Source organism: Chiloscyllium plagiosum, unplaced genomic scaffold (genome assembly GCF_037043375.1).
Source record: "Chiloscyllium plagiosum isolate Xiang-an unplaced genomic scaffold, Cpla_swu_hap1 HiC_scaffold_47, whole genome shotgun sequence".
NCBI lineage: Eukaryota > Metazoa > Chordata > Chondrichthyes > Orectolobiformes > Hemiscylliidae > Chiloscyllium > Chiloscyllium plagiosum.
The window spans coordinates 39585866-39601183 of NW_028270185.1; the positions used below are offsets into that span (position 1 = coordinate 39585866).

The window sequence follows — 15318 nt, forward strand, 5'->3', positions numbered from 1 at the left end:
ACTGAGGCATCTGACTTCAGTCCCGAACTCAAAATCCACTGTCTCGCCACTGACTTAGAAGTGTGATATTGGAAGAACACAGCAGTGCAGGCAGCATCCAATCAGCAAGACAATCGACGTTTCGGGCACCATCAGGAAAGAGGCTTGTGAAGCGAGGTGGTAGAGAGATAAATGGAAGCGTGTGTGGCTAGGACAAAGTAACTGAGAGTGTGATAGGAGGATGGAGGTGAGGGTAATGATTATAGGTCGCAGCGCAGGGTGGAGCAGATAGGTGGGAAGGAAGATGGACAGACAGGACAGTTCATGAGAGCGGCAGAAGCCCTCGACCTGAATGAACTTGGCTGTGTGGGAGGGAGAGTTGACATGTTCCGCCAGCGGCCATTGGTGTTATTTGGTGCGGGTTTCTCAGAGAAGTTTTCCGAAGTGGTCTATAATTAGGCATCCGATCTCCTCAGTATCGAGGAGACTGCACAGGGAACAATGACATGCGTGGAAATGCAGGTGAAACTCTGATGGACATGGAAGGGTCCTTTGGGGCCTTGGACAGAGTTGAGGGCGGAGGTGAGGATGGATGTTTTGCAAATCCCATGTTGGAATGAGAAGTTTGCTGGGAGCGGATGGGAGGGTGGTTGGTGGGAGCGTGCACCATCAGGAAGTCGAAGAGGGAATGATATTTACAGAAAGTGGGTAGGGGTGGGGAGGGAAACACATCTTAGTTGGTGGGTTTTATTTGCAGCTGACGGAAATGCCGGAGGATGACATGATGTCTACAGAGGGAGCTGGATTTTAAAGTGTTGTAGAAGGGAGTTCTGTCCTCGTCTCAGTTGGAGGGATGAGTTTGGGAGCAGAGTTGACGGAAGTGGATGAGATGAGCTGGAAGGCATAATCGACCAAGTCCTAGGAGAAAATGCCTCGCCACTGATTCAATCTCCTCCATGGTAATTGTCTGAGTCTGAACAGACACGCCATAACCATGGTGACATACTTCAATTTCTTATGTGTTTTTAACCACATATCCTAAACATCACCATGTCAGCCGACTTGCACTTCATTAACATCATTAACTCTTCCACGTCTCTGCTCTTCTGCAGCTCAAACTCTAATCCGTTCGTTTGGAAGTCACGGTCATAATATACTTCCATCCGTCCTTTCAAATTCCCTCCCTGTTGTTGTGCTCGTGATGCAAGGAATAGGGAGAGAGTGGAGTTGCACACGTGGCTACGGGGATGGTGCAGGAGGGAGGGGTTTGGATTATTGGATAATTAGGGATCCTTCTGGGCTGGGTGGGACCTGTAAAGGCAGAACGGTCTTCATCTGAACCAGAGGGGTACCAATATCCTGGGGGGCAATTCGCTAAGGTGTGTTTAAACTAATCCAGCAGAGGGATGGGAACCAAAGTTGTAGTTCACATATTGAAAATTTTGAGAGTAGGGAGGTCGAAAACAAGTCTTAGGGTCGCAAGATTGCACCGGTGAGCAAGTCGTTGGTTTGGCGTATGTCTACTTCAATGCCAAGAGCATCTGGAGTAAGGTCGATGACCATACAGGATTGGTTGGTACCTGGGAATTTGGTGTTGCGGCAATTTCGTAGACATGAATAGAACAGGGACATGAATGGTTGCTGCAGATTCCAGGATTTAGATGTTTCAGTAAGAACAAGGAAGAAGGTAAAAGAGGGGGGCCTGTGGCAGTGTTGGTCAAAGACAGTATTACAGTTGCAGAAAAGATGTTTGGGGACTCGTCAAAAAACGTAATATGGGCTGAAGTTAGAAATGAGATGTCACCCTGTTGGTAGTTTTCTATAGGCCCCCGAATAGTTCCAGAGGTGTAGAGGAAAGGATAGCAAAGATGATTCTCGATAGCAGTGAGAATGACAGGGTAGTTGTTAAGGGGGATTTGACATGGAAATGGATAGGTGTATACTACTCGGCAAGAGTTACAGCTGGGGGAAAGGCAATTATGATGCGATTAGGCCAGACTTCGGAAGCACTGGATGGAGAAGGAGACTGCAGTGGATAGGCACATTAGAAATGTGGAGCTTATTCAAGGAAACGCTACTGTGTTTTCCGAGATAACTATGTACCTGTCAGGCAGAGTGAAAGCTGTCCAGAGCAGGAGCCGAAGGAAGTAGATTGTCTGGTCAAGAGGAAGAAGAAGGCTCATGTTAGGATAAGAGGCGAAAGCTCAGTTAGGGTGCTTGAGGGTTACAAGGTAGCCAGGAAAGACCGAAAGAGATATTTCAGATGAGTCAGGAGGAGACATGAGAAGTTTTTGGGGGATAGGGTCAGGGTAAACACTGAGGTTTTCTATTGGTATTTAAGGAATAAATGAATGACGAAATTAAGATGTTGGCCAATCAGCAATAGCAGTGGAAGGTTGTGTGTGGAGTCAGAGGAGATGGGGGAAGCACTAAATGAATACTTTTCAACAGTATTCAGTCTAGAAAACGACAATGATGTCGAGGAGATTACTGAGATACAGGCTACTACACTAGGTGGGATTGAGGTTCAAAAGGAGGAGGTATTAGAAATCCTGCAGAGTGTGAAAATAGATAGGCCCCCTGGGCTGGATGTGCTTTTTCCAAGGATTTTCTGGGAAGCCGGGGGGATATTGTCGAGCGTTTGGAATTGAACTTTAAATCGTCATTGTCTACAGGGATAGTGCCATGAGTCCTGAGGATAGGAAATATGGTTCCCATGTTCAAGAAGGGGAGTAGGGATAATCCTGTTAATTGTAGGTCAGTTAGCCTCACTTCAGTTGTTGGTAAATTGTTGGAAAAGGTCATAAGAGATAGGATTTATAACCGTCTGGAAAGGAATAATTTGTTCAGAGATAGTCAGCATGGTTTTGTGAAGGGTAGTTCGTGCCTCACAAACCTAACTGATTTCTTTGAGAAGGTGACCAAGCAGGTCGATTAGAGTAAACAGGTTGATGTTGTGTATATGGATTTCAGCAAGGCGTTCGATAAGGTTCCCCACAGTAGGCTATTGCATAAAATGCGGAGGAGTGGGATTTTGGGAGATGTAGCAGTTTTTATCAGTTATTGGCTTGCTGAAAGAAGACAGAGGGTGGTGGTTGATGGAAAATGTTCATCCTGAAGTCCAGTTGCCAGTGGGAAACCGCCAGGGTCGGCGTTGGGTCCACTGCTGTTCGTTATATTTTATAAGCGACCTGATTGAGGGCGTAGAAGGGTGGGTTATTAAGTTTCAGACGACACTAAGGTCGGAAGAGTTGTGGATAGTGATGAAGGATGTGGTAGTTTACAAAGAGACATAGATAAGCTACCGAGCTGGGCTGAGAGGTGGCAAATGGAGTTTAATGGGGACAAGTGAGAGGTGATTCCTTTTGATCGGAACAACTGGAATGCAAAGTATTGTGCTAATGGTAAGTTTCTTGGTAGTGTAGGTGAGCAGAGTGATCTCGGTGTTCTCGTAGAGAGATCCTTGAAGTTTGCCATCCAGGTTGACAAGTTTGTTAAGAAGGCATACAGTGTTTTAGCTTTTATTACTTGAGGGATCGAGTTCTGGAACCATGATGTTATGCTACAGCTGGACAAAATTCTAATGCGGCCGCATTTGGACTATTGTATACAGTTCTGGTCACAACATTATAAGAAGGATGATGAAGCTTTGGAAAAGTTGCAGAGGAAATTTACTCGTATGTTGCATGGTATGAAGGGAAGGTCTTACGAGGAAAGGGTGAGGGACGTGTGGTTGTTTTCGTCAGAGAGAAGAAAGTTGAGAGGTGACTTAATAGAGACATATCATATAATCAGAGGATTTAGATAGGGTGGACAGAGAGAGCCTTCTTCCAAGAATGGCGATGGCGAGCACGAGGGGGCATAGAATTAAATTGAGGGGGGATAGATATAGGACAGATGTCAGAGGTAGTTTCTTTACTCAGAGAGTAGTACGGGTATGGAATGTTTAACCTGCAACGGTAATAGATACGCCAACTGTAAGTACATTTAAGTTCTCATTGGACCAACATATGGACGTACATGGAATAGTGTAGGTTAGATGGACTACAGATTGGGATGACAGGTTGGCGAATCATCGAACGTCGAAGGGACTGTACAGTGCTGTAATGTTCTATTTTCTATGTTCTATGATCGAACTCCCACTGCTTCTATTCAAAGGTGTACTTGCGTTCTGTTCACAGTTTCATTGTTCATTATCTGAATGGCATTTTTACGAACGCCTATTTTCCCAAACGTGCACTGCGGCTTTCGCAGCTTTATCTTTCCACAAGGGCTCCCACATGGTGGAAGGGAAGGAGTTGCAGGTTATTTACCCAATGATGTAATTCTGAGTTCTTCCAATACCTCTCCCGCATGTGGAAGTACTCACAACAAGGGTTGCTCATCCATCACCGGGCGGCAAAATTTCAAATTTTTCATCATTTTCTGCAAATCTCTTGACTGTCTTCCCTCTAACAATCACTGTCATATCCTTAGGCCCACTCAAGAGCAAATAGAGCTGGTCAATGGTATGCCAACCCAGCCAGCGGCCACGACACCCAATATTATGTTTTAAAGTGCACTCTCAGATATTCTGCATTCCCTCGAATTGCAAGCTCCGGAGCATGTTCGATTTGAACTGTTTCAAGTTTGGTGCCTAACAGTCACCTGCCAACGCCATAAATTATGCATTGCCTTGGCAACGTAAATCGCACCAGGCAAAAGGAAAGGAATTACTCACCAAGTGATTGAGAAAAACTGCAATACATGCTGAAATCAAGGGTAATGAGCTGGTATCAATACTACTTCGTGCCTTTTATATAAAAGAAGGTTCAAAGCTTTTACTTTGTGTGAGATTAAACAAATGTTGATCCCTGTCACCTTATGAGATATTGGGAAGCTGACAAAGTGTTATATCAAGCAAGTGATCAAAGAAGTGGGTTTCAAGTCGTATTTTGTCTCACAAAACGAAGCTTGTATCACAAAAGATGACCGAAGTTTTTCTGCTAAAGGTCATCATCTTTTGTCAGTCTCAAAACGCTTCATATGTTAGTGCTGCCATAGATCAGTGGTTCGAGCTCGGGGTTGTAACCTCGATTCACACTACAGCCTTGCTGAATTTTCTTGCAACTATTGCAGCAAGCATCCGAAGGTGCGTTCTCCGTGTTGTTAGGTATTAATTTTGAAGGAATATCTGGAAGTCATTTTATAGACAGAACATACCCACTCCCCGCCCCAGACCCCATTTGTTACAGTTTGGAAGTCCACACACGTGTTTTTCCTTCGAGGAACGTGAGGATGACAAGCTTCTGATGCGAAGATTGACTTCGTTTGGCAGAAAGAACAACGTTATTCATGAAAAGCAGAAAAGTAACGGTGAAACAATGGGGGACGAAAACGTACAGGGATACGGTTGAATGCTTCTGTTCCTTATGTAGAGACAGGAATCTGCTGGAATTCATTTAAACAGGCAGAAAGTTGGAAGACCACAGCTCACCAGGCTGCCTCAGATTTGGAGAAGTCAACATTTAGCAGGTACCAATTATTACCGATTGGGACAGTCCTTGAGGGTTAGACTCCCGCCTGTTTACTCCTCTGCTTATGGAAACAGAATCGGCTTTAAAGCGAGTCATGAAGAAAGAAGTGGCCAAACGGGTCAATTCCTCATTTTATGGAAGTTGGGCTCTCCTGAGGCCTTTGTCACTTTCAAAAGATGTGTCTGCATAGATCCCTCTATGGGTCAAAATGAGGCTCAGTTTTCCCGCAGTTCATGATCAAATTTGACGGTATCTGACTTCAGACTCATTCACTGGTTCATTGGAGATTAAAACTTTGCAAGGAAAGTTTCGTTCAGATGAATACTTCAGACGTCAAGCTGTGGGGCAATTAGTGGAAACTGGAATCGAGAATATTTGGATGTTTGATGACTGGCACTGACATAATGTATTATTCTGTGCTCTAAAAGCACGGTGTCACAAACACTCTTTTTTGGAAGGAATTTCTCATTGCAGGAAAAAAACCCTACTCTGTTAAGAGAAGATGCAATTGTACATGCCGTCCTTCTTGGTCGACTAGTGGTTACCATAAAGCGCTTTCACCGCTGTGGTTTGGGTTAATTTCTTGGTCAGGGAATCTGGATCAATTGTTCCTGATAAGGGCAACAACACAAGTCGAACGTCTTTGACATTTCAAACGCGTCCGAATGTGCAGGGCCGCAAGTTGGCTCACTGGTTATCACTGCTGCCTCACAGCGCCAGAGATATGATTTGCCGACAACTGGGTCGACTGTCAGTAAGTTGCCTTATTCAGGAGCAAATGAAGAGAAAATGGGTAAGGAATTGTTCTGTGAGGGTTAATCACAGGAGGATTGGTGTGCATTTGTTGTATCGTATAAGTAATTTCTGAACTGTAGGCATTCCACGTTCCCTTATTGTGTTGCTTTAGCACATGTTCAGACAGGTGAGAAAAGTGAGGAAAAATAGTCACGACCCAATCAGTGATTGATTCATTGTGCAACAACCAACGGCTTCACTTTTGACTGAACTAGCTCCAATTTTCCCCACATTGGTAATGGTAGTACACAGCATTAGAGCGGCTTTTCATGTGTTGGTTTGGCCCCAGCATCCTTTTTCAACATGGACTATACTGGGACATAAAGAGATGATAAAAGACATGGATGGCGATGACTGGAATGAAAAGACGTCAGGAAGAATGGACAGCGTTTACTTGGAAACAGAAAAAATGGAAAGGAAGCCAACGATATAGTGGGGGATAATGCCATTTGATAAGACAAAGCGGGGTATCATGGGATGGTGGAAAAGACGAATAGATTATGTGGCGTGACACCAGGTAAAACTGAGTTGTGTCCGTATAGAAGATTTCTAGGCGATGTGAATTTGGTGAGAGTAAACAGGAGGGAAATTCCCTCATTCGAATGGATCTATATCTAGAGTAAAGAACTTGAAAACCAGCGATGAATGATAAAGAAAAGTTTGGAGCTCGCATTCTTTTTCTTTCTACAGCTATTGAATTCGAAAATGATTACTTTTTCTCAGGAAAAATTATTTAGAAGCTGATTCTAAAATATTTGTAAAGATACGTGCAGACACACAAGGAGCGAATTTCATCGGGACAGGGAGTCTGGGCGGCTAGAATGGGTACACGCTACGTGCACACTCTCTAATTGGTTAACGTTAATTGGAAAGAAGCCTCATAACACCTGCAACTGACCACGACTAATAGTAGAATGAGCTGATTGTGAGGAAAGCGTTAGCAGCTTGTTCTACGTGAACTTCTATAAATTCTAAAAGAATTGAGCTGTTTGTGTTAGCTCAGCATTAAAGGGAAGCCAGTTAGCACAGTCTGCTGCATAACTGTTTTATGATATAAAGTGATGCCAACAGTGTGGGAATAATTCGCGCAATGTCTCAGCATACCTTCAGGATCCTGATCTCCCCATTCAGCTAATACTTTAGGAGATGTCGAGAATCAAAAAGAAACTACACTGTCGTGAGTTGGAACTGACCTGCCGATGTGATGCACCTTTGTTCTTTCATCTGTTGCAGTAGAAAATTTGGCTGCAATCACAAAGAAGGGAGTGAGTTCATTTGATTCTCACTCATCTCCCCCAACCATATCTAGTGACAAGACACGAAAATAATTCATGCTTGAATTCTGTAATCTTCATAGCAGTACTTAAAAACAGCTTTGTCATTTCTATTCCAGTTTTTCTGATAACAGGCAAAATGTCCAATAAGATAAACCTAATAACTTTTGGATTGTTTTAATGGACTGTGCGAGTTTGTAGCACAATTAGTAATATGATACGAGCTAAACGTCCTTTCCAGAATTTAACACAGCGCAGGACCAGCGACATGACAAACGTCATCGACTTCAAAAATCACCTCTGTATCTCTCGTGAGTGATGGATATTCACTTAGGGAGTCTTTATGGCTGGTCTTAAGTAACTGAGGTATTTCCCAAGGACAGAACACTCTACAAAATCAGATATTTTTTTGAATAAATGCTGTTTTAATGAATGTTCTTTTGCAACTTTTAAATATATATGCATACACACAAAAATGCACGCCCACACACATTTATACATATATGTACATACACATATGTATATACATATAGCTCGCACATTCGACGGGAAGAACATTCGACGAGGAGGTTGAACAGTTCATCCACTTTACAAGGAGGTTGAACAGTTCATCCACTTTATATCCGAACGCCTTCGTGCTCCCACGAGGAGGTTAAACAGTTCATCCACTTTATATCGGCGCAGCCTCGTGCTCCCACGAGGAGGTTGAACAGTTCTTCCACTTTACCAACACCTTCCACCCCGATCTCAAATTCACCTGGACCGTCTCAGACTCCTCCCTCCCCTTCCTAGACCTTTCCATTTCTATCTCGGGTGACCGAATCGACACGGACATTTACTATAAACCGACCGACTCCCACCCTGCCCCCTGAAAAAACGCCATCCCATATTCCCAATTCCATCGTCTCCACCGCATCTGTTCCCAGGAGGACCAGTTCCACAACCATACAGTCCAGATGGCCTCCTTCTTCAAGGAGCGCAAATTCCAGCCAGACATAGTCGACGATGCCCTCCACAGCATCTCTTCCACTTCCCGCTACTCCGCCCTTGAGCACCGCCCCTCCAACCGCCACCAGGACAGAACCCCATGGTCCTCACTTACCACTCCACCAACCTCCATGTACAACGTTTCATTCATCGTCATTTCCGCCACCTCCAAACGGACCACACCACCAGGTATATATTTCCCTCCCCTCCCCTATCAGCGATCCGAAAAGACCACTCCCTCCGTGACTCCCTCGTCAGATCCACAACCCACACCAACCCAACCTCCACTCCCGGCACCTTCCCCTGCAACCACAAGAAATGCAAAACTTGCGCCCACACCTCCCCCCTTACTTCCCTCCAAGGCCCCAAGGGACACTTCCATATCCACCCCAAATTCACCTGCACGTTCACACACATCATCTATTGCATCCGCTACACCCGATGTGGCCTCCTCTGTATTGGGGAGACAGGCCGCCTACTTGCGGAATGTTTCAGAGAACACCACTGGGACACCCGGACCAACCAACCCCACCACCCGTAACTCCCCCTCCCACTCCACCAAGGACATGCAGGTCCTTGAACTCCTCCATCGCCAGACCATGGCAACACGACGGTTGGAGGAAGAGCGCCTCATCTTCTGCCTGGGAACGCTCCAACCACAAGGGATGAACTCGGATTTCTCCAGTTTCCTCATTTCCCCTCCCCCACCTTGTCTCAGTCAAATTCCTCGAACTCAGCACCGCCTTCCTAACCTGCAATATTCTTCCTGAACTCTCTGCCCCCACCGCACTCCTACCTATCACCCTCACCTTGACCTCCCTCCACCAATCGCATTTTCAACGCCCCTCACCCAAGTCCCTCCTCCCTACCTTTTATCTTAGCCTGCTGGACACACCTTCCTGAAACGTCGATTCTCCTGTTCCTTGGATGTTGCCTGACCTACTGCGCTTTTCCAGCAACACATTTTCAGCTCTGACCTCCAGTATCTCCAGTCCTCACTTTCTCCTAACACATTCAAATGGCCGACCAACCAATTCCAAATATTCTGAATACACACACACACACACACACACACACACGTGTGTGTGTGTGTGTGCGTGTGTGTGTGAATTCACAACATTAGAAATGGATGGTCGGCCATTTGAATGTTCTTCCTGTGGAATGTGAGATCTCAGAGTTTACTGTAATGTCCCTGACATTTGAATCTACGGGAATTGCACCCAACTCCATCTCCTTGGCAGCAGCTTTAGGGAACTGGAGCTGAACATTGGATCTTTGGGTAGTCTGAGGAGAATTGGGAGGAGTTATATGGAGGCAGTTGCACTTCAGGTACAAGAAACAGGTCGATGGTATTCAGTCGGGAGACGAAAAGGGAACAGGCAGCTAGTGCAGGCATCCACTTTGGCTGTGCCCATCTGTAACAAGCATACCGTAGTGTACTTTTGGGGGGATGTCCTACGAGGGGTAAGCCATGGTGTACAGATCTCTGGCACAGTGTTTGTCCCTGTGATCAGAAGGGTAGTGGAGAGGGGAGGAGAGCAATAGTTATTGGGGACTAAATGGTGAGGGGGACAGATTGCAGTTTATGTGGGTACAGGACAGGATCATGATTGATGTGAAACCTCCACGTTACCAAGTTTTGTGATGTCTCTCAGCGTGTTTTCAGGACCCTTAAGGGGAGGGGGAGATGCCCGAGGTCATGTTTCGCATATGCACTAACAAGTTATAATAAAATTGATGTGGATGTATGGAAGGAATTCAGGGATCCAGGGTGACATTTTAGAACGAGATCAGAGTTGTTCTCTCTGATTGGTTACACATGCCACATTATAGTGAGGGAAAGAATAGGGAGAGAGCAGATGAACACGTGGTTGTAAAGATAGTGCAGATGATAGGGATTTGGATATCTGGATAGTTGGGGCTCATTCTGGAGTCGGTTGGACCTCTCCAAACAAGATGGTTTTCACCTGACCCGGAAGGGTACCAATATCCTGAGTGGATAATTTTCTAAAGCTCCTCAGGAGGGTTTAAACGAATTCAGCAGCGGATTGCGAACCTGAATTTTAGCTGCGGTTTGCTGGAAGTTTTGAGTGGTTAGGACATAAACGGGATTTCGGGTTTGCGAGTGAATGTTGGCAAGGATGAAGGTGGTTTGAGGTGTGCCTACTTCACCGCTAGGAGCATCTGGGATAAAGCCGTTGTCATGGGTTGTTAACTGGGACTGCAATATTGTGACCATTTCAGAGACATGAATGGAGCACTGAAATGAATGGTTGTTCCTTGCACCTCAGTTTCGATTTTTCAGTAAGAACAGGGAAGTCGTTAAAGAGGGGGAGATGTGGCATTTTTAGTCAAAGACAGTGCTGTGGTAGCAGAAAGGATATTTGGTGAGGACCCGACTCAATCTGCTGAACTAGAATGGGCTGAGATTAAAATGAGGCAAGTAGAGGTCACCACCAAAATGTTCTAGAGATATGGTGGAAAAGATTGCAAAGATGATTCTGGATAGGAACGGAAGTAACAAGGTAGCTGTAGTGGTGAAGTTTAACTTTCCAAATATTGATTGGAAATGTTATTGTTTGAGGAGATCTGATTGGTCAGTCTTTGTCCAATGTGTGCAGGAGGGTTTCGTGACGCAGCATGTAGACAGGCCAACAAGAATCAAAAACATATTCGATTTGGTACTGCGTAATGAAGCAAGTCAACTGTTGGATTTGGAGATAATTGAGCACTTTGGTAATAGTGACCACAATTCGGTATGTTTATTTAGTGATGCATAGGAATATATATATATATATCGCAGAGCATGAGCTACCGCTGGGAGAAAAGCCAGTTTGATGCGATCAGCATGAGTTAGGATGCATCAGATGGGAAAGTAAACGCATGGGGTTTTGCAAACCTGAAATATGGAGCTTGTTCAGGTAAGCTCTCATGCATGTCCTTGATAAGTGTAAGTGCGTCATGCAGGGAATATGAGGTTGAGACAGGGAGCCATTTTTACTCAAAAAGTTGAAATTCTTGTCAAGATGGAGAAGGCCGTGCATGTAAACATGTAATATGAAAGCTGACTTAGGGCACTTGAAAATTAAAAGCTAGCAAGGAAGGGCCAAAAGAGAGAGCTACTCAGAGCAAAGAGGGGACATTAAAAGTCTTTAGCTGGCAGGGTCATTTAAAAACCGGAAGCTTTATCTTGTCATTTCAAGAATAAAAGAATATCTAGGATATCATTGGGGCCTGCCAAGAACAGTAGGAGGACGTCGCCAACGGAGTCCGTGGATAGGAGAGCCTTTGAATGTTTATTTTTCATCATATCTCAAATGAAAAAGACAATGCTGTTGAAGAGAATTTTGAGATGCAATCTGTAAGAATAAACGAAATTTATATTCATAAAGACGAGTTGTTAGCAATTCTTGAAATCCTGAAAGTAGATTTGTCCCCTGGGCTTGATGGGATGTATCATAGGTTTCTTTGGGAATCGTGGGACGAGATTGCAGAACTTTTGACTACCAACTTTATTTCGTCAGTGTCTATGTTATTATTGTGAGAAGACTCGAGTTCAGCAAATATTGTCCCCTTCTTCACGAAGAGTAGTAGGGAGAACGCTGGAAATTATGGAACAGTGAGCCGTATTTCCTTGAAGGTGAAGTTTTGGGAAAGGTTATGAGAGATATGATTTATGATCACCGAAGCAGAAAGAAGTTGATTCGCTACAGTCAACACGATTTTGCGAATATCAGGTTGTGGCTCACAAACTTTACTGAGCTTTTTGAAAAGGTCAAAAAACAAGTGGATGAGAGTAAAGTGGTTAACATCATGGATATGATTTTCACGAATGCACGGTCGGCTGTTGCAGAAAATACACAGACATGGGATTGAGGGTGATTTTGCGGTTTAGATCAGTAATTGGCTCGCTGAAAGAACACAGAGTGTGGTAGTTAATGGAAAATATTCATTCTGGGGTTCAGTTATTCATGGTGTACCACAAGGTTCCTGTTAGGGTCCACTGCTATTTGTCACCTTTATAAATAACGTGGGTTCGAGCATGGGATAATGGATGAGCAAATTCGCAGAACACACTAAATCGATGGAGTTGTCAACAGTGCCGAAGTCTGCTGCAGGTTACAGACAGACATGAATAATCTGCAGATCGGGACTCAGGGGTGGCATATGGAGGTTATTGTGGAAAAGTGTGATGTGATTTACTTTGGAATGAACAACAAGAATAAAATGTTCTGGGCTAATTGTAATATTCTTGGAAGTTTAGATGAGCAGAGCGATCTCGGCGTCTACGTATATAAAACTCTGAAAGTTAACACACACGTTAATGGGTTTGTTTGCAATGAGCACAGTGTGTTCGGTTTTATTGCCAGAGGGATTGAGTTTCAGGGCCAAACGATTCCTTTGCAGCTCCAGAAATTTGTCTGGTATGGCCAATCTTGTCGAGTTCTGGTCACCACATTATAGGACGGATGTGAAAGCATTGGAAAGGTTGTACACGAGATTTCCTCGGATGTTGCCTTCATTGAAGGGAAGGTCTTACGAGGAAAGGCTGAGGGACTTGAGGCTGTTTTTGATAGAGATAAGAAGGTTGAGAAGTGAATTAATAGAGACATAAAAGATTATCAGAGTTTGCCTTAAGGTGGACAGCGAAGGCGTTTTCTTCAAATGGTGATGGTTGGCACAAGGGCACATCGATGTAAGTTGAGGGTGATAGATGCCGAGGTAGCTGCCTTTCTCAGAGAGTAGTAAGAGTGCAGAACGCCTTTTCTTCAACAGTCGTAGACTCACCAACCTTCAAGGCAATTAAATGATCATTTGTTAAACTTCCGGTTTTTCATGTAAAAATGCTGGTCAGATGGAATTCAGATTGGTCTTACAGGTCGGTGCAAAATTAGTGCCAAATGCACTTTATTGCAATGTAATATTCCGGGTTTAAACTGTTCTTCAGCTTGAAGTTGCAATCATCTCTGATCAGTATAAGTAAAACAAAGACCTGGCGAGAATCCAATGCACAACTTTGGCAGTTCATGTGCTGCCATTCTGTCATGCAAGTACAGCAAGCTAACTAATTGCACCACTGCATCTGCAGTCTAATGGTGGCGAACGTCTCCTGATCTTACCACTGGGCCCCTCAACCGAATTACTTTTTTTCTGTGTATCTGAAATGAAACGCAGTGCAGAGGTGGTTATACTGATAATGGATCATAGATTGTGAAGCATCAGCTTCAGGAAAATGGTATAGATAAATGTGGTGAAAATCGGTTTTATTGAATACTGCATACATTTACCATGGCTTCCTGCGTTGGTCACAGGCAATGTTTTCCTTCTATAGGCTTCAATTCGTCAGAAAATTCGATTCACTGATATTTCACCAACTTCGTTTGGCATGTTCATCTGAGACATCGACCCACACTGCATACAACATCAACAATGTTCAGCATACTATGTGCACGAGAATGTGGCATGGTTTTTATGCACAGTGAGGATTGAATAATGTTCTGCAAGGGCAAATTAAATTCAGTTTAATTCGTAAAGTCGCAAGAATCCAGAGTAAGATTCAAAATGTCAGAAATTCACGTTCATTACCTTGGCCAGAATTCCAGCCCAGCAAAGGGGAAATCTGCCCCTGAATCCCCAGAATCCAATTGTTTGCTCCATGTGTCCACTTGGAAACCTATGTGAAGGAACATTAAGCCTGAAGGAGAACTTGTGAGAATCCTCCGCTGTCTGATCTAAAGCTGAAACAAGAGCTGTCGATTCCAGCCGGGAGGGAAGCAAAGTGGAGATGAGACCAAAATATTATTTGGCGTTTACTTCATATTGTCCTCAATGTGATTATTTAAAAATCTTGGCCAGAAATGGCACAGACACAAAGGAGCAGAAGGAGGCCATTCTTAACACCGATCCTGTCCTGCCACGTAATTTGATATCATCATGGCTCACACAACAATTGTATGTCTTTTTCCAGCCCATCCACAACGTCGTACTGGCTAACAGGCATTTATCGATCTCTACCATAAATAGACATCGATAATGTACATCTGTGGGAGGAAAGTGTTCCGTTTCGAGACAGTTCGGTTTCTGCACGAATATTACCGGTTTTGCAGATGAGCAGCCGAGTCTGGTCTGACCACTTTGCAAAACATAAATTAAAACACGACCCTGATGGGATTCGAACCCACAACCTTTGAATTGCAACCTGAATAGAGATGTAGAAGTCCAACGCGCTTTCCATTGCGCCACAGAGCCGCGCCTTATGTTACCGTTAAGCCCACAAGTTTGCCTTTGATGCATTGCATTCAGGACACCAATCTCGCGCCTGTCTGTCCTCGTCACACTTTCTGGTACCTGGTCCTTATCCACTAGTGCTCTGGCTCATCAAGTGTTCAGCTACAGACTGCTGAAACGTTCTCATGACACTTACCTTTACCACATGTTCAGATAATAATTTCCAGATAATCAATACTCTACAGGTGAAAGTATTATTCCCAAATCTCCTCCTTGTCTCCTGTCTTTCATTTATGTTACTCTGTTCCTTCCCAATACAGGCTTATCCCTGTCACACATATCTATCCTCTTCATAAAATGAGCACGTTAATCGGATTCTTATTCAGCCTTCTCTGCGCTTAGAGTTACATCCCCAACCTAGCTCGCGTACCTTCACAATGGGAGTGGTCAAATCCTTGCCATTCTTTTCATCTCCTGTGAAATTCTCCTCCTGCATTCAGACGCTTCCAGTATCTGGCGATTACAAGAGAAAAACAAAG

General features: G+C 44.2%; 1 non-coding gene across 1 annotated transcript; it reads right to left on the bottom strand.

The window, feature by feature from the left end:
- Window positions 1–14708: 14708 nt before the first annotated feature.
- trnar-ucu (transfer RNA arginine (anticodon UCU)) lies at window positions 14709–14800 on the bottom strand. The gene is given in 2 exon segments: window positions 14709–14744; window positions 14764–14800. It is a non-coding gene; the product is annotated as a tRNA-Arg (tRNA).
- Between the last annotated feature and the right edge of the window lie 518 nt (window positions 14801–15318).